Genomic DNA, 21,243 nt, shown 5'->3' with positions numbered 1-21,243 from the left:
GGGAATGTTAGTTTTGAGGACGCAGGAATTCTAATGCCACATTTTGATTTGTAAGGAATTTATGTGTGAGTTGCTAGTCTGAAAGCAGTTTGGTGCTTATTGAAATTTGTAATTTTTTCACTTAAACATTGGATAAGAGAAAAAATCATCAAAATTTAAAATTAAATTCTCCCAAATTTTGAGTGGTCATATTCTCTGAATTTTTAACCCTTACAAGTTTGATTCAATACACATATCCATAAAATGTTTAGTAATTTTTGAGATATTAATTTTATTGATTATAGCCATTCCTATAATTTACATTCACTTAGTATTGTTACATTTAATTCGTAGGGAATTTGTTTTTTTTAAAACTGAATTATGACTGCTTAAGAAGACTCTTGAATGCATAGCCTCCCAACTTTCATTTCTTTTTTTGAATATTGGTTTTGACACAAAATTATAGTTAAAAATTAATTATGTAAATAATTTAACTTCATAATCAAATAGTTAAATTATAAAATTTTGTAGGCATTTCAAATTTTTGTTGTCAATTATAACTATAAAACATTAGTCATATTATCATACTAAAAAATGTATATTATAAATTTTAATGTCATCATGTTAAAATAGTGTTATACGATGCACAACAAATTTTTAAGTATCATTGAAACAATTAAAGTTATATTATAAAATATTAAATTATTAAACACTGAAAGATCTTAAATTCGACTTAATAATTTTGTTTAAATTATAAATTTTTTTTGTCATATTATACCATGTGCAAAGCATATCTAGAAAACTAGCTTTTGATTTTAAGTTCTTGCCAATTATTTTTATAATTTTTTATTATCATTTCCTTTCAACGTTCACAAGATTTAGTTAAAGAGGTACACGTCTCCAATGATACAAAATCTAATCAAATTTAATTGAACCGAAATGAATCAAATACGTTTACTTGAATTTAGGCAAACCAAAGCAAGAGGCTAAATGTGTCACTCTACTTTCGACAAATTAAATGACATATAACTTTTTGTATTTTGTCATTTTGGATATATTTAATGAATATAAATTATGCATCCATTTTGGCGTTTTAATATTAACATATAAACATACTTCACTTTTTAAATTTAATTTGACATATTTATAATTAAACAAATCAAATAAGAACTTTGTCACATTATAGTAAGAAATTTATAATATATTTGACGTAATTCAAAATAAAGCAGAAATGATAATAATTCAATTTTATGAATTTAAGTACGCCAGTTGTTTGTAAAAGTAGTAGAATTTAGTAATTTTTAACATGCTTGTTTATAGTCAATTCAATTCAATATTTGATAATTTAAAAATTTTAGTTCTTCGTCCTCAAGATATGTCAATTTTTTTTTGTCATTTCATTTAATATTTGATTATCCTTTTTATCGTTTTTTGTGAAATCTAAATACAAATCAATTTTACAAAGAGGAGTTCCAAATATATTGTTGTTAAATGGTATCCACATATCCCATTAACTCTAACAAACGATGCATGATATTTATTCAAATTTAAGAAAGAACAATTCCACTAAATTTATGCTTACAATTATCATTAAAAAGGCTAAATGACAAACAATGTCTTATTGGAATATACATTTCTAAAATATGTATTATCTCACGAGCAACTATATCTCATATTTTTTTTGTGGAGTTTTAAGGCAAACAACAAAAGTCTTGATAAAAGGTCAAAACGGAAAATAAAAATAAGAACAGTTGTAGAACTTTGAGAAAAAATATTGTGTACAAAAAAATGTTATTCCAATAAAAATATTACATTTCAATTTGTTCAACATTTCACATTATATACATAATCCTACTAACTTAAAAGAGGGAATCTTGTCTGCACTATTCATTTGTGAAGCATTTGTTTGTTTCCTATTTCACCCCTAAACATCCATTACACTAATTCTCAAACTCAAGTCTAATGGTCTTTTCTTATACCTTATATATTATATTATATACAAAATATTTGGGAATTGAATTGCCTAAAAATTATAAATTATTGTGTTTAATTGATATAATTTTTTATGTAAAAAATATTAAAATAAAAGTATTTTTGGGTGTTCGTTTGATTTTATTTTATACTATGTATCAAAAGCACACGTGATACCCTAAGCAATCAGTACTAACCCTAACTTTCTCAATTCATAGTAGAAAAGAGGCTAAACATAATTCCTCCCAAATCCAATTGACGACTACAACACCGTTTCTTCATTTAGCAACCTTTGAAGAAACTGAAAGAAATTCCTTCAACAATCTCCGATTTAATCACCATTCAGCGCTGTTTCCGTTTCTCTTCTTCTCTGAAGGTAAGTATAATTCTCATGCCTTTAATTTTCTCCTTTATTGTAGATTTCCCCATTTTTTCCCGTTTCTCGTCTTCTCTGAACGTAAGTATAATTTTCATGCCTTCAATTTCTTCTTTACTGTAGATTTCAAAATTTTTTGAGCTATAGTGCAAGCAGCAGGTTACTGTTGTCGCTGATTGCAATATGTTTATTTAAGTATATATTAACTTGTTCCATAAATCGTGAAAGTCCAAGTACTTTGTTCCATCCAATATGGACATTTATAATCTGTAGAAAGTATAAATATGTATCACAAGTTTGTTGGAAAAGTTCATGTAATAGAAATAAAATTTAAATCTACACTCTGCTTTTTTTGGTGTTTATACATTCTTGTTTGATCTTCTAGATTTTAGAAAAGTTTTGTATTCCAAATAATACATGTCAAAAAATTAAAAATTAAAAATATTGTAGTTTATATGGGGTTTACTTTCTGTTGAACCAGATATTTGAGCTAATAATAATGGTGCATTGGATGGAGGGGATGAAATGATGTTAGGAAATGGGAGAGGAAAGAGGGGATTGGAGAAAAGGAGGAGGGTTATTGATGTTGAAAATGGAGAGGTCGGGAAGTAGGTTTTCCAATTTCAAATTTTGAAACCCATGTGCAATTTTTTTTTCTTTTTTTAAACTTCTGGATGAGGTGTTTAATATCTTGTTTCTGATCTCTGCTTCAGCTTGCCTTATCACTTCAATCTGATGTTCGTTCTTTGATACTGTGCGAGGTTTTCATTGAACATTATCAAAGGAAAAATAATAAAAATACTTTTATTATATACACTTAGCTATATAAAGAAGTTCGTATACGCCTGACCATATCCTTCATGAATGCAAACAAATTCTTTACATCCAAATCCTTGCGAGACTAAAACATCATGCTTTTCACTTTCAATTTCTCAGACCTGATTTCGTATTGTTGCTGAGGCAATGAGGCAGATTTTACTATTTTCATTAGTAAAACAAAAATTCTCTCCAACTCTTTGTCCATATTTTTACTTCAATTTGACGTTCATTCGTTAACATTGTGCAAGGTTTGACTGCTATCCATCTCTGGAATTTTCTCCTCTTCGTTTCGCTTCGGTCACTTCTTTCTCTTCTAGAAGTTTACCTTCCTTTGATAGTGTTCAATTAGATTGTACATAGAAATTACTCGTTGTTATTGATGTCCTAAGTATATTGTGTTGTTTTGTATCTGCTTCAACGTAGCAATATACTCTTTCGGTTCTCTTTCACATGAAGGGTTAGAACTCATCTGTTATCTTTTTAGCGATTTGAACTTTTTTGTTTGCTTTGATTTCATTATTTCTATTTTTTACAAGTTATAAAATCCGCGTTCAATATTTTTTCCTTGACTTTTGGCGCAGTTGCCCTTCTAATTTGAATTTGACCGATGTTTGTTGATATTATGCGAGGTCTCACTGATATTCATCTGGGGGGTTTTCTCCTTTTTATTGTTCTATTTATAATTTGAATGAATTAAAGGTTCCTCTTTAAGATGTTCCATTTTTTCCGTTTAGCTTTTGAAGCACACTGAAATAAAATCTAATGGATTGCATATTTTCCCTAGATGGAAAATATCTAGATTTGTTCAAAAAGGAAATTCTAACAGTCTACTCTCCATTTTTTCCATGTCTTCCATAGAAATTCTTACATATTAACATAGTCATCTTTAATTGTACAATTCCATATCTTCTATATTTCATTTCGTGCTGAATTTAATTTAATTAATTTCAATCTCATTATTTGTCTGATTCGTTCTCTGCGATTTGATTTCCTGGTTCCCTAATCCGTCTTTCGTTGGTCCCTCTCATTCTTCTATTGTTGTCGTACCGTGAACTCTACCAGTTTTGTTAAACGGTGAAGCTAGGAAGGCTCATACAGAGAACGAAGAGAAGACAGTTTGTGCACGGTCTTATTCTTTAAGAAATTATGGCCAGGTGAAAAAACAAGTTCCTGAAAGTTGATACTGGATTTTGATTTTGATTGTTGCATTAGAACGAGATTGATGAAGGACATGGGCAATGCAAATGGCAAAGTAGAGGTTATGGTGATTGGTTGTGTTGATTATGATGGGTCTTTTCTAAAACGTGCAGCCAAATACTTGTTTGAAGTGTTGGAAAGAAGGAAAGATGGTTTAACTGAAAGATATATCTTCAGTCTCTCCCTCTTTATTTGCATACATCAAATATATTTGAGTTACTTATTAAGTTCAAGACAATTTTTGGAAATTTATTTCAATTAATTTTCTTTGATGTTCGAATTGTAGCGATCGGGAAAAAAAAAATATTTTGTTTCGTTCCAAAATAAAATTCTCTTATGGGACTCAAATATAATATGGGTCATATTATTATGTCACTACGACACTTCCTAACAGTCCAAATTAAACTTTGGTCACGAAAGTAAAATTTCGTGTACTTGATTTTCTTAATTTTTACAAGGTGTTAAAATTGCTATTAATCGACAAAATTTTATGTTAACTTGGTTACATTATTTTTCTTACGACACTTTATTTTATTACTACCATTTTGGTTTCAAAATTGGACGAATTACTTGCATGTTTCATCATCCATCATTTATACTCCAACTTACCATTTTAATAAACTTCCATTTTATTTGTTTTTAACTATCAAAAGATATATATTTATATAAATAAAAATTTTGTCATTTGATCATTGGGAAGTTACGTGCCATGTTCATCCGTTGAAGATTAACATTTCAAAACCATAACCCCCCCCCCGGCCACCCCACTTTATTATTCATTGTAACCTCCAATTTTAACCAACCCTCTCTTAGCATATTAATCTCCATTTTGTTAACTGCCAACAATTAGCATGTTAACTCCGCACTAACCATTTTTATTTCCCAACAACTGTTGATGCCGACCCACTTTCATATGGATAATGATAGATATGAATTATTCTAAACACTCCTTTAATTTCCAATTGGTAATCTGCTATATATATATAGTATTGAGTAAGATTAAAGTTATTAAAAGTTATAAAGTTATAAAACAACAAAACAAACACATGCCCAACAGCAAAACAAAAACAACCCCCCCCCCCCCCCCCCTTTTGGTATCAGAGCATAAAGGAAGTAGAAACTGAAACATAAAAAGTTTATGATTTCAGAAATTTATAACAACGGATTAAGATATATGGTAAAATATAATTCTAATATAGCCTTCTATATAAAAGAAGATAATATAGTTGGAACATATAGTAAAGACATAAAATAAGTATTAAAATGTTTTAGAGTAATTAAAAATTTACCTTTAGAAATAAAAGAAAAAATAATTAAAAAGATATTATTTGAAGAATTTAAGCATATATATATATATAATAGAAGAAGTCTGAAGTGAAATAAATTTCATATTAATCTGGAAGTAAAAAAGTTAGATTATTTAGACTTAGAAATAAGAAATAACAGTAGAAAAGTAACAACTGTAGAAAGCAATATTTTAAAGTGTAATTTAGAAACTAAACATAGATTACATAGTTTATTTTAAGAAGAACCAAGTCAAAATAGTATTATAGACTTAATTATAAATTTGTCCAGAAATTTAGAACTTGAAAATAAAAAGAAGTTTAATTATTTAGAAATAATTAAAGACAATATAATAGATAAAAATATTGAAATAAAAAAATATTAAAGAATCTTTAGATTATAGTAAGAATCAAAATTCTAGTATCCTAGAAAAATTAGTAAAATTAGAAAAAAATCCTATAAAACTAGATTTTTAAGAAATAATAAAGAATTTAGATTTTAATAAACCTAAAGAAATAGAAATAGACATTAAAAGAATAATAATTAAAATAGAAGAATTAGTTAAGGATCTTAAAAATTGTATTCTTAGTTACAAATAAAAATTATTTAGAAGCACTTGAATATTGTAAAACCTTTTATACAGAAGTAGAAGGACTTACTAGACATATTTTTCTAAAAAACTCAGACACGATTATTATTAAACAAAATAATATTATAATTGCATTCTTATTGTCTCTTCATAAAAAGATAGACATTTTAGATAAAACAAAAATTACAGGTAACATACCCTCTTCATCAAACGTAGAAAAAGATTTGAGATTTTTAACAGATAAGTTAGAAAATTTAAGCTTTAAAAAAACATGTAAAGAAAAAGTAATTAGAAAATTATCTAAAGAATATAAGTTTTCAAGATGAATCCATTTTTAGGAAGATCAAGAACTATAAATGAAGAAGCCTCTTCATCAAGAGAAAGACCTAGATTAAGTTTATCAAGTATAAACAGAAGTTTAATAGACAAAATGTTAAATAAACAATAACAGTATGATCAAAATATTGAAGAAATATTAGATCCACAATAGGATTATTCTAGATTTGGTTTAAAACTTCTAAATCCAAATGTATTATATAATAGAGGAATATTAGAATCAAGTCATCAATTTTTTAGACACCATAGAGAAGTTTCTATACAATGTATAGGAAAACAAGTAAAAAAGTTAAATTTAATATCAGAAGAATCTAAGAAAGGATTAAGAAAGAAAAATTTTAAATTTATGCATTTAGCACTTATAGTTATAGGTATTAAAGGATTAATGAGAAAAAAATTAGGATGTAAGGTTTTAATTACTATATATGATGAAAGAATTAATAAAATAGATAAAAGCCAAATAGCTAGTATGGAAGTAGACATGAATAGTAATAATGGAATAATTTACTGTAATCCAGATTTTTTAATAACTATAAAAGATTTTTCAGAAAAAATTAAGATAGGAGTTCAAACAAAAGGATATGAAGACGTAAAATGTGGAGATAATTTATTAATACATATAGGATTCTTAGGGAGATGTTCTAATAATTCACAAATTAAATATAAAATTTACATAGATAAAGTAGTAAATTTAATGAGTAGCAAAGGAATTAATATGGTAAGACCCAAAGAATATTCATCAAAACAATTAGCAGGATTAGAATGAGATATTGATAGATTTTTAGAAAACAGCCAAGAAAAAATTATGGCACCACAAGAATCATTAACCTATAAAGATATAAATGGAAGAACTAGTTTAAGATTCTTAGATTATAATCAAATACAAAATAATAATTTTGAAGAAGAATCAAATCAATCTAATTCAGAAGAACAAGAACAAGTTAATGAATATGTTCATATAGAATTATTAGAAGAAAATTTAGATAAAATAATTTTCCCTAAAGAATTAGGAATGATATTAGATAAAAAAAAAAAGAATTATTATTATTAGAAGATCAAATGTATATTAATAAACAAATAAAAGAACTAGAATATTTATATTATGACCCAAATTTTAAATATAAGGATAGGAATAAGTAAAGAAGAAATAGAAGAAACAAGATCAGAAAGATCTGATTATAAAGAACTTGTGGATGATGAAAATGTTTATAAATCTTTTGATGAGACACCTTTTGATAGAACCATAAAACATGAGACATTAACTTATGGATATGGTTATCCTCAAAGAGGAGCTTATAATATTTATAATGACCCACCAGAAAATACTAAATATGTTTCAAGAGGAAGTGAAAGACCATTAGAAAATAAAATAGAATTTCAAGCAGCCAATAAAGCACAAATATTAAATATTACAGTACATGGTCCACAGATATGGACAAATGTAATAGATGTATGGAAAAAATACTATAATAGTACATTTTATTAGAAATTTTCAAGAAATGAAACCTTTAGATATGTATAGGTATTTAGAAACATTTTTAGGAGAAAGTACTAAAGAAATGTGGGAAGCATTTAAAACGGAAAGAAAAGAAGAATTTGAACAATTAGTAAGCTTAGGAAGTAATCCTTATAATTTTGTTAATAAAATTCAGATATTAATTACTGGAGCAGATCCAAATTCAGGACAGATGAGTATACAAAGGAAAGCAATTAGAGACTTAGAACAACTTAATTTATATAAATTGACTAAAGGTAGACACGTTAAGAGATTTTTAAATGAATATTATTACTTAGTGTCAATTTCAGGAAATACATTTAATCAAAAAATAGAAAATAAGTTATTTCATAAATTACCAGGACCATTAGGATTAAAAATAACAGACTCATGGAATAATTTAAATTCAGTAAAAGAACATCCAAAAAAATAATGGAGAATAGGACATAGAATTCAACATGTAATAAGATGCTTAGAAGGAAAATGTGTAGAACTACAAATACAAAAACAACTTAAAAAGACAGATTATAAATTTTGTAAAGATATTTTTACACCACAAACATATGTAGCCTCTAGTTCAAAGAATTATAAGAAAAGATATAAAAAAGACAAAAGACCAGTTAGGAAAAAATATTTTATTAGAGAATCTAATAAAAGAAAACCTTACTTAGATGAAAAGAAGACATGTTAGAAAATTTAAACCAGATAGAACTTATAAAAATAAACTTAATTGTTATGTTTGTAATAGTAATGAGCATTTAGCTAAAACTTGTCCAAAAAGAATAAATAATAATAATAAAAAAAAGTACATTAATAGAATGCACTAATGAAGATTTAATACAGGTAGATGAGTATGTATCAGATAAAGAATCTATATATAGTATAATATCTGTTGAAGATAGAAATTTAGAAATAGGACAAGAAGAATCTGATTATGAGATTTTAGATGAATTTTTAGATTTAAAAATTAATAATGAATCAAAATCAGAAAAAGATATAGAACTAGTAGAATTAGAGGATTGCATACAAAATTGGCAGAAAAATATAGGAACAGATAATATAGCATGTTACTTATATTTTTGGTATCCAGTTAGAAAATTAAGAGTAAAATGTTTAGAATGTTATAAAGAAGCATGTATTAAATGTTTAGAAAATAATAATTTAATAATTAAAGAAGAAGAAGTAAAAACAGAATTTACTCAAGAACAAATAGAAATTTTAGAAATAAGAATTCTTAGGAAAAGAATTGAAAATTTAGAAGAAATGCAAAAGTTATTTATAAGAAGAATAGAAATCTTAGAAAATAATAAAGGAAGAAGTATTATAAAAGAAAATCAAGACTCAATACAAACAGAATATATAGAAGTAGTTTGTAATTCGAAAAAGTTAAAAGATATTAAGATAAAATGTCAAATAAGAATAGACAATTACATTATAAAATGTTTAGGACTTATAGATTCAGGATGTAGTAATTGAGTAACTAATAAAAAATTAATACCATATAAATATATTATAAAATCAAAAGAACCAGTTAATGCACAACAAATGGATGGAGAATCATATACTTATACAGAAAATTTAAAATCAAAAAGTAAAATTAGTTTTGAAACTAATTGTGGCTTAAGTATAAAATATACATTACCTATAGAATCTACATGAGTAAGACCATTAAAATTAAAAAATATAGATTTTATTATTGGATTAAGTTTTTTATTAAAAGACAATGTAGTATAACAATTACAAAAGATTTTGTATATTTACAAAAACATACATTATTCACACCTACACAAAGTAATCACTTTATATCAGAGTGCATAGAGAAGCGTGGTGGTGGTAGTGGTGGTGGTAGTAGTAGTAGTAATAAAAGTCAAGAAAAAGAATGTCCTTGTAATAAAGAAAAAGAATGTCAGTTGATAGAAAATAATACAGAAGAAGAATATGAAATAGATCTAGAGACAATAGAAATAATAGGCTATGAATTCTTAGACAATGAAAAAATATACAATAAATTACTTACAGAATAAGAAATAGATAGTTTAATATCAAAATTAGAAAAAAATGGAAATAATAGGAGAAAATGTATTAAAATATTGGGAAAAAGATAGAATAATGTGTGAATTAAAAATAAAAAATTCAGAATATATAATAAAGACAAAAAATATAGAAGCTACAAATAATGATATTGAAGACTTTAAAATGCATATAGAAGAACTTATAAAATTAGGAGTAATAAGAAAATCAGATAGTCCTCATAGATCAGTAGCTTTTATAGTAAGAAAATATTCAGAAATTATTAGAGGCAAGAGTAGAATGATAATAAATTATAAAAGACTAAATGACAATACAATAGATGATGCATATAATATACCAGACAAAACAGTTTTAGTAAATAAGATTCAAGATTGTAAGATTTTTAGTAAGTTTGATTTAAAATCAGGATTTTGGCAGATCAAGATGCATCCGGATAGTATAAAATGGACAATATTTACATGTCGAGAAGGCCATTTTGAATGGTTAGTTATGACATTTGGAATTAAGAATTCATCAAGTATTTTTCAAAGAAAAATGAAAAATATTTTTAATAAGCATAATAAATTTGTAGTAGTATACATAGATGATATTCTTGTATTTATTAAAAATAGAAGAGAACATAGAGGTCATTTATAGATTTTTTTTCAGAATTTATTAGACACGGATTAATTATTAGTAAAAAGAAAATGATTTTATTTAAAGAATATATAGATTTCTTAGGAGTAAATATAGAAGAAGGAAAAATTAAATTACAATCACATATAGCTCAAAAAGCTTTAGAATTTCCAAATAAATTAGAAGACTTAAAACAAATTCAGAAGTTTTTAGGATTAGTTAATTATGCTAGATCATTTATAAAAGATTTAGGAAAAATTGCAGAACCTTTATATGCAAAAATTTCACTAACAGAACAAAGATATTTTAACCAAGAAGATGTAAAATTAGTACAAGAAATAAAAAAAATGATAAAAAATTTACCAAAATTAACAATGTCATTAGATACAGATTATTTAATTATTGAGACAGATGGAAGTTTATTAGGATGAGGTGTAGTTTTACTTTGTAAACCAAATAAATATTCTGATGAAAGTTTAGAAAGAATTTGTAGATATAATAGTGAAAATTATAAAGAAAAATAAAATATGAATAGTATAGATGCAGAATTACTTGCTGTAAATTATGCTTTAGGTAGCTTTAAATTTTTTTATTATCTCTAAAAAATAAATAATTATTAGAACATATTGTATTGCAATAGTTTCCTTTTATAATAAACTTAAGCTAGACTCCAAGAAAAGTAGTAGGAGAAGATGACTTAATTTTATAAATAGGATTACTAATACAGGAATTAATATAGAATTTGAACATATAAAAGGTAGTGATAATAAAGCAGCAGATATTTTTAGTAGAATGATTGAAAATAAAGATTTGTTTGAAATTAATTCATTATAATATTGGCAGATGTCCAGACTACCTCCAAGACCAGGAATTCCGCTAGGGAATTCTTTTACATCAAATGCATTGATAAAGACTTCATCAACTCAGAACAGACCATTTTACCAAGAGCAAGTGAGATTTGGTAACCAAGAATTGATAAGTTTTCCTAATAGTAATATTTCTTTTAAAGTTTTACAACACATTTTTTTAAATAAAGAAGAAAAATGTTTGTTAGACAATTTATGGATATCTTATAATAAGAATCCAAAAGACCAAAAGTATTTTCTTGCATGCTTGAATGCACTTTCAGAACATTTTAATCAGAACAAGAATAAGTTTAAGTTTTATGTAGTAGTCAAGGGCAAAAATCCTGGTGTATTTCATACATGGTTAGAAGTAGTAGATTGCATAAAAGATTTTAAAGACCCTCTTTACAAAGGTTTTCATAATTTCCAAGAAGCTTTAGATTCAGCCAGACAAATGATTGGGATTAACTTCTTTGCTTCTCCTTCACTCAGAAATTAAGAACCCCCTCTTCATTTCTCACCAAGCAAAGACAAAAATATCTTCTGTAGTCATTGTGAATGCATGCAGAAAATTTTAGTATAATTAATGAATCTAACCAGACTTTCATGACACAAAGATCTTCACTACAAAGAAAAATCACAGAACTTGAAAAAGAGATAATTGAGCTAAAGCTCAGTTTATCTAGAGGTACTATTGAGCCCAAGAAGTCAATAGCTAGTCCAGTTCAAACGGTAACTGGTAAAGACTTATCAAACCTGTTAAAGGCTGTGGACTTGTTAAAAGCCCAACAGACTCAGAGGACTGTTGATTCCTCTACTAGATCAGAAAATCAGACGCAGCAGATTGATAAATCTGTTACAGATAAAGATAAAGAAATCTGGGGTTTATTGGGCCAACCCAGTGGTAAATTTGATTATTATGTCAAATATAGTCCACTAAAACATTATCTTGATAATCCAAGTTCATCTCAGATCCAAGAAATTCATTCTAGCCAAGACAAGGGTAAGACAATTGTTCAAGATATTCAAGATCCAACATTATTTCAAGATGCCCAAAATCCAAATGAAGATGTCGTTTCTTTAGAAAAGATTTTCTCTCAAATTGAAGAATTTCAAAAACAGTTTAAAAAATACGAAGGAATTTCATCTAGAAGAAAGAAAAAGATTCAAATTAAGAAGAAGAAAATTGATGAAGAATTAAAAGAACAAATTAGAGAAGCAGTTAAACAAGTTTTTGAGACACTCTTTGAAAAGAAAAATGAAGAAGAAAAAGAGATTTCAGAAAATCCACAAAGAGAAAATAATGAAGAAGACGAACTCAACCAGATAATGGAGAAGAAGATCCAGAAAATGTAGGATTCAGTAATTCGGATAGTGGAATGTCATTTTCACCTACAACAGAAAGAAATATCATAAATGCTATGGAAAGATAAGATGAGATTGTCGAAGCAAGAAGACAAAGAACTTTCAAAAAACAAATGCTTCAACAAGGCATAAAGAGAAAATAGTAAAGATTCCCCGATATAGTGGAAGATTTTTACAAAAGAAAGATTCACACTAATGTTTAAAGGGACTTTTTTGATTGGCCAAAACTTCTTGGTGAAGTGAGTGCTTTTCCTACTAAGGGTAGATTAGACTTTTTGCTCCCAAGAATTTCTCTATATAAGGAGTACGTTTCATTTGGTTAAGGCAGGAGTTTACAACCTGTGTAATCACTGCTATCCAAAAAACTTTTTGAAACTTCCTTACAGAAAAATTCTCAATCCAAAATCATTGTATAGCTGAAGTTCTTGTGAATATTTTAAGGTACTCTTGTTTTCTTGGACTTTTATTCTAAGAACTTTAGGGACTTCCCGAAAGGAAAATCTTTAGTTGTAAATCTTTTAAGATAAATTTATAAATCCCTATTTAATGTTTTAATGTTTTATGCATTTATAGTTAGTTTAATATATTAATATTTTATGCATCTTTAGTTATGTAAATATTTGACAAATCATTTCATCATATGCATATAATAAAAATATAACTTGATTTCTAGAAGTCATACTGTTTTTAGGTTAATCCTGAGTGACCCAAATAAAAGAAAATTGTTGGTTGGAGTGAGCCTTTTGATGTTTTCTAAAGAAGCTGGGAAAAATGAATAAATTAATCTAAAAATTTTATAAGGGAGTGCAACGGGTAACCTTATAAAAATAAATCAGATTCAAGTTTATATGTCATAGGTGGTGAAAATTTAAATGAAAAAAAAAGGGATTTATACATGATTCTAATAAAAGATTTATAGAAAACTAAGGAGAGTATTGAGTAGGATTAAAGTTATTAAAAGTTAAAAAGTTATAAAACAGCAAAACAAACACACACCCAACAGCAAAACAAAAACAAACCCCCCCCCTCTTGGTATATATATAACGTCCCTTTATTTTTTTTAAATCATAAGTTTGTTTTGATAACTCAAATTAAAAAAATTTAGCCCCATTCTCTCTCCTAATTCTTTTGCTCATTTCCCATAAACTAAAGTGCCTTGAATCTGAAAATTTATTTGAGGAAGAGGCAAGAAGTACGTTGCATTTTAGATCTATATATTGAACGCGAAAAGGGTATTCAAACTCCAAACATTAAGGTAGGGGTGTTTCTGCTCTTGTGTAAGTGATGTAAGATTTATATGTTTTCGTTTGCGTTAAACTTCTTATTGTGTTATTCATGATGGAATCACCGTCCGGTGGTTTATACAAGATATGAAGAGATGATTATGATAAATGAAATGGGGTTATCAAAACCTAAAAGTAAGGGCTGACTGATCATCAATTTACTTGAAATTGATGGTGACACAACCGAATAAAGTTTGCATTTCTGAAAATATATATTTTTACCATTTACTTAAGTGCTTCCTACTGAGTATTATTTATAATACTCATCCCTACAAATAATTTTACAAGTTAAGATCGAGGCATGGCAGTGGTTGGCATAGTGAAAAGTGTTCGGCGATTTCTAATGCTTTCAATTTCTAGTAAATATTTCTATTTATGTAAACATTTTATGGATACTTAGATGACACTTTTCAGAAATTTTTTAATGTTTATTTTGTTTAGTTTCATAGACGATGCATATTAACTAGAATTTAGAGGTGTTGGATTGAATATGCATGGAGTTTAAATTTATGCTGGGTTAAATTTCAGATTTTGTCCTCCTATTTGAAAATGATATAACTTGGGTTAGGGTGCATGTTTTTAAGTGAAATCAGTGGGGTTTGAAATGTCTGTGAGTCTTCTAATAGTGGCCTTTGGAATTTCTCAAAAATATTATCTAAAAAAAAAGTTATGTCCGTTTTAGTAAACTGCGTTGTGTTAAATCTGAGATTCCTATCCAGTATATTCGAGTAATATTTTCATGCTTCAAACGTGATCGTCGAAACCCCAAATTTTTAATTGTGGTACATATATGAATGCTTTAGTCCCTGTAAAAATTTCATAAATTTTAATATACTTTTGCTAGGTCAAATATATTTTTCTTCCGCTGTTATTAAATCCGTAATTGTCAATTTGCCTTCAAATCTTTTACAAAATCAAATTTTGCTACATTTGCCTAAGTTTATATGGATAACTACCTTCCATTATATTTTTATATATTTAAAAAAAATTGGATTTATAAAATACTTTGGCTAGCGTCAAAGGGGTCAAATCAAATAAAAAAACGAATATTATTTTAACGCTTCGGATTCCAAGAATTCGGGGCATTACACGAATTGAGAGCATGAATGCAAGTGTGGAATTTTATGATTAGCTGATTCTTAAATACATTTTTTTGATTACTCATGCTAGAAACTATTTATTCCCATGTAATCTATAAATTTTTCATGCAGAAATTGAATTTCCTAGTTACGAACACGGTAGATGGACTAGATAGTTCTCCAAAATGCATTCGAGTAACGATGAATGCAAGCGGAAATAATGGAAAAAGGGGAAGACATCAAGGAAAGTAATGATTGAACTGATAAGACTATAATAGTAGAAGTTGATATACTTGGCTAGAACATCTTCATAAGTTCCTTAAAGTAGAGTTTCATGTGCATATTGTGCTCATATTTAAAGCATATGAATTAATAATTTTTCTTTGAATTAAGTTTTGTAAGTCTAACACCATTTATTAAATGTTGGCAAATTGCAGTCTTCTTATTCTTGTTGTCATAGGTATGTTAAAATGACCTTCAAAATAGCCCAATGCACGGGTAAAAAACTAGTTTCATAAAAAGTGTTATGAATGCAAGGGTAAAAAACTAGTTTCATAAAAAGTGTTATTCATATATGTTCTTTTTAAAAAATTTTATTTTTCCTTTAGCAATATTAACAACATCAATATACTGTCAAAAATATTATTAGCACTTAAAAGAATTACGCATATCATTATTTCGATACATAAAACGTGTAATGCGCGTGCTTACTACTAGTTTAAAAGAAACCGCCAACTATATCCGACTTGGTAAATGAGGAATTATGAAGATTTTTGTAGAAATTATCATATTTTGCCTCGATATGGCTCTCATTAAAATTTTAATATGTTTTTTTCTCTTATTTTCAACCACACATTTTTTAATAAAATAATATTACACAAAACCAGAAACATTTTTTTTAACCACGTATTCTTTCAAAAATTACTATTCCAAAATACATTATTTCTAAAATCTCATTATAATGGGGCCAAACAAATTGTCAATTAAAGTGTAATTAATTGATTAAACAAAACTTAAGTATAGTTAGAAATTTAATAGTTATCTATGAAACAAACATTTGCACTTTACAGGATTTGTTCGATGTTCCCATTCATTATCTTCTTCGTTATCGACGGCTTCGCTCGTCAATTTTGTCCACTAACACCACCCCCAACAACTCCAACATTCGACTTTATATGCCAAAAATGTAAATCACGTGTTATTTAGGGTAAATATATCAATATAAAAAAAGAATTCATAGACTACCTTCAAATTTGTTAAGAACGTTTCAATTTATGATTATTGGATAAGAGAAATAAGAGTTCTAAATTATCTTTTAGGTGGGATAGCGGTTTGTAGACGTAGAAATTATATCCATTCTATTTTTTTTCTTTATAAACGAAGTTATTTTTATATTTGAAACGATTGAGATAGTTTTTTTTCATCAAATAAGGGTTTGTTTGATTGCGAAGATGGAATTTGGATGGAAAGATAATGAATTCTAGGGAATTGAATTATCTAAAAATTGTTTTCCTGAGAATTGTAAATTATTGTGTTTGATTAGTATAATTTTCCATGTGGAAAATGTTGAAGTAAAAGTGTTTTTGGTGTTCGTTTGATTTTGTTTTACATGAAAATTGTTAATTTAAGGGATATCCACTTTTACCATTGTTCATAGAATTTGTTTCCATTGCTAACCAAAAAAAAAAAAAGGAAAAAAAAAGATCAAAAAATTATCTATATTTTGGTGTTCGTTTGACTTTGTTTTACATAAAAATTGTCAATTTCAGGGATATCATTTTTTACAATTGTTCCTAAAATTTGTTCTCATTGCCAATAATTAAAAAAAACAAAAAGCAAAAAATAAAAATAAAAAAAAGGTGGAAAACTAAAAACCACCTACCCGTAGGAAAATAAAATGTGAAAAATCACGCTTTAAGGTATTGTACCTAGAAATTCATGGAAAATCAAAGGAAAATTGCAGTCGAGGTACCAAACCTTTCTTTTATTAGCAGACTTTGCCCAAATCTTTAGTTTGTGCCACCCATAGTCCCAAACCTTTCAAAAATATGCACCGGGGGTTCAAATGGATGGAAACCGTACGTTTGACCGTTAGTTGACCAATAAGATTGAATTTTGACCAATTTTTGACTTAAAAGGGTAGAATGGTAAATTTGCTATTTAATTCTATAATAAAACAAATAAACTAATATACCAAATAAAAATAAAAGAAACTACTATTCATCATCTTCTTCCACCCCACACCACCGCTGCTGCAATTTTCCCACCGCGCTTTCTCGCTCATGACTAACCACACCCACAATAGTCGTCGCTCTCACCACAACTCAAATGGATATGATAATAAATGAAAGTTCTACAATGTCGTCAAGTTGCAAGAAAACGGCATCCGAGGAGCTCTCGAACCGGAGGACGGGTACTGTCAATGGTGTCTCTAATTATGGTGTCCACTTTTTGCTTCTTTCTCAATGTCGGGAGTAAATATTCCCTCTCTCTATGGCTATTTTGGGCTACGCAATTGATTACTTGTTTAATAGTTTTCCATATTAAATTGGTATTACTGGGAAGGTGGGTATTTTGATAATTTGAGCTCCAATTCATATGTGAATAGTTCTAATTGTATGCCTCTTTTTCGCTATAAGTACCCTAGTTAAGAGGTGGTGCTGGTTTTGATTTCGAGGTGAAGTGGTGCTCGTATCGATTTCGATTTCTTATTTTAGTTCCATTTAGCAGTGAATAAGAGGGTAGCCGAGGTGATGGAGGTTGTGGAATTGATGGGGGCAACGGATTTGGGCAGAGATGGGCAGTCGGGTTGGGTAGTCGACGACTTCAGATTATGGTCGGGGTGAGGTGGGGATGCAGTCAGGGAAGAAGATGAAGATTGACTATTTTCTTTTTTCTTTTGTTTAATTTAATTGTTAATAATATAGAAAAATAATGTTAATTCTAAATATACCATTTTACACTTTCTAATTCAGTCAAAATAGGTCAAAATTCAATTTTATTGGTCAACTAACGGCCAAATGGACGGTTTCCATCCATTTGAACCCCCAGTGCATATTTTTGAAAGGTTTGGAACTGTGGGTGGCACAAACTAAATGTTTGGGTAAAGTCTACTAATAAACGAAATGTTTGGTACCTCGACTACAATTTTTCCGAAAATCAATTCCCTGAAAAATTTTGTCAATCCCACAGGCCAAAAGTGGAAGTTGGAATTCGAATTCCAAATTCCATGGAAAAATTCGTGCAATCAAATGGGGCCTAAGAGTTTTATTGTTTTATTTAAATAGGGGGTGTATTTGTCATTTGACATGAAAATTTTGATGAAAATGATGACTTTCCCAATAAAAGATGAACGTAAGGATGAAAATGTCAAAAAAAAAAAGTATGAACGTTTTGCACAATAATATTGAAAGATAGGGATGTTTTCTAATTATCCTTTGAGAAATTATTTCGATAAACTTTTATTTTTATTTTTTTATGATATTGCTTGGTTGGCCCTACTCTAGAACAAGGGCTTTTGTGAATATTCTAAAAGGTTGAACCACAATCTTGAGGGCACCTACTACTCCGTTCCTAGAGTATCGCGAGGGAGTTAAATTGCTAGATGTACCTCAACAGATTAGGGAACAAGAGCTTGCCCGTATACTGGTGCCCACAAAGAGTTTAATTTCATATATCAGGAATCGAACCCTTACACTGTGGCTACCAGGAAGGTTGTGACTACCTCACTCTTACCCTGTGCACCACTGGGTTATGCCCTGTGTGGTTTTAGTGTATCTTCTATATCTTCTTGTCCATTGTTTAGGAGTCTTATAAGATAAAATAATTCGGTCGTTAAAAATCGACCATATTTAGCCCTCGTTTGACCTCTATTACCTGAAAATGAAAATGAGAGGAATAATATTTTTTAGAAAAATGAGTGGTTGAAAAAGAAGGAAATTTTTTCGATTTATGTGTAATATTATTTTATGAAATATTGTGTGATTGAAAATAGAAGAGAAAAAATTAAAATGCAATGTAATTAAATTTAATGGGAATCAAACAAGACTTAATAAAATAATGAATGCGATCAGAATGATGGTAAACGAAGGGTGGCTTAATCATTAATGCACGTGTACGATGCAATTAGAATAAATTTAAACTTTGATTTGAATAGTCTGATTAATCATGATTAAAGTGGAATACGAAGCGTTCGTCACTTATAATTAGTTATAATTAATTATTTCCAATGATACTTAATTATTAAGCTAAGCCTGTCAAAGTCGTAATCCTGTCCGACAAATATTCTGTTTCGACTACTTTGATATATAAATGGCATAAAATATAATTACCAAAAGCGGCTTTACTCAGCCGACCCACCAACCCGATTTTGTTCTCTTTTATTGTGAAATTTCTTAGTTAGGAATTGGAATCTTGACCGATTTGATATTTTTAATTTTATTAGAACGTAGGAAAATTTGTGCTTGATTGGATTTATTCTAGAATCATATAATTTCAATTATAAGCATTTTTTAATGTATAATATTTAAACTTGATATTTTTTGAGTATAATGATGATATTTTATTAATATTTTGTTATGACATATCACCAGTTAGCAAAATAAATCAAGTGATTGTAAAAATAGAAACAAAATTAATGACATCTCGTCAAAATCATTCCACGCTTCTTTTCAACTCTCTATTTTAATTTAACTCGAACACTTAATTTTTTCTCTTCTATTCCATGTGGAGGATAGATTATAATTAAAAAAAGTGTAAAATCAGAATTTCATCTTTTGACCAATAACAAGCAAAAGGTGAAATATCACAAAGAGAAATTGTACCCGATAAAAAAAAAAAAATTGGATAATCAGTACATGTTTTGTTAAACCATATACTGACTTTTATCTCTTTTATTTTGAGATATTGACAGATAAATATTATTATTTGAAGTACAATCTCATTCGTCTCAATTTTCAACATATTTCTTGATAATGTTATTTCTAAAAATTGACACTTATTTCTTTATATACCAATTGTATTGATGTTGGTTTCTTTTAATTACGATACTTGGCACTTATTTTGTCTTGCGCTTCTATTGATAATGACCTTTGCCTAGAATAAAATGGCCACTCGATATCCATTCTTTGTGTTTCAATTAGCTAGTACCAAAAATTTATGTGACTAGGGCGATAGAGGCTTATATATTAATTGGGAATGACACTATTATCATTTGATTCATTGCTCGTAACTTTTTCGACGTGACATATGAGACTTTCTTTTTACATATAAATCCATGAAGCCATCTTTTCAAGAATTTGTTTTTGTATACATAATGATTCTCGTGGTGACTATGATGCGGACTCTTGTGACACCTATATGGCCACTCTAAATTCATATGCTACATGCTAGGCCTACTATGCACCGTTCAAGGGAATTCAAGAAATGACTAATGACAATCTATGTGACACTTGTTGGGTCGATATATCCTTCATAGATCATATTCAATAAAACAAAGGGTCCCACTCCATATATATACAAATATATTTGATATGTTATATTAGATATGATAGACGGAATACTTTTTTTTTTTTTTTTTGGTATAATATTTATTGAATTAATGTGTTAAGTCTTTTGTATTTACACACGTATTGTATAATGTAATTAAAGAAGAAATGAAGTTATAACATTATTTCAATTGTGCTTTAGTCTGATTGATAATCACACGGTTCGAGTAGAATTTAGCTGAGAAGATTAGTCTAACCCCAACCAACTCAATGACTTTGAGGTGGAGCGACCACCTTTCGCCAAAACTGAGATACGAGTCAAGTCGATAAGCCTTTTTGTCCAACCACACATATTGCTTTCGAGTTGTCATCATCAACGAAGCACCAACTTAGCTATGGTGAACCATCTTCACACTATCATTGACCTCGCCAATGAGATGATGCCATCCACAGTAGGCAGGATAGAGAAGTTAATGATTTCAACTTCACATGC

At 28.2% G+C, this 21,243-nt stretch overlaps 1 long non-coding RNA gene across 1 annotated transcript; it reads left to right on the top strand.

Moving 5' to 3' along the window:
- The first annotated feature begins 2,154 nt into the window (after positions 1-2,154).
- LOC111368577 lies at positions 2,155-4,618 on the top strand. The gene is made up of 2 exons (XR_002698010.1): positions 2,155-2,326; positions 4,208-4,618. It is a non-coding gene; the product is annotated as an uncharacterized LOC111368577 (long non-coding RNA).
- The last annotated feature ends 16,625 nt before the right edge of the window (positions 4,619-21,243 follow it).

This window comes from Olea europaea, chromosome 19 (genome assembly GCF_002742605.1).
Source record: "Olea europaea var. sylvestris chromosome 19, O_europaea_v1, whole genome shotgun sequence".
Classification (NCBI taxonomy): Eukaryota; Viridiplantae; Streptophyta; class Magnoliopsida; order Lamiales; family Oleaceae; genus Olea; species Olea europaea.
This window is presented reverse-complemented; position numbering and strand designations above follow the sequence as displayed.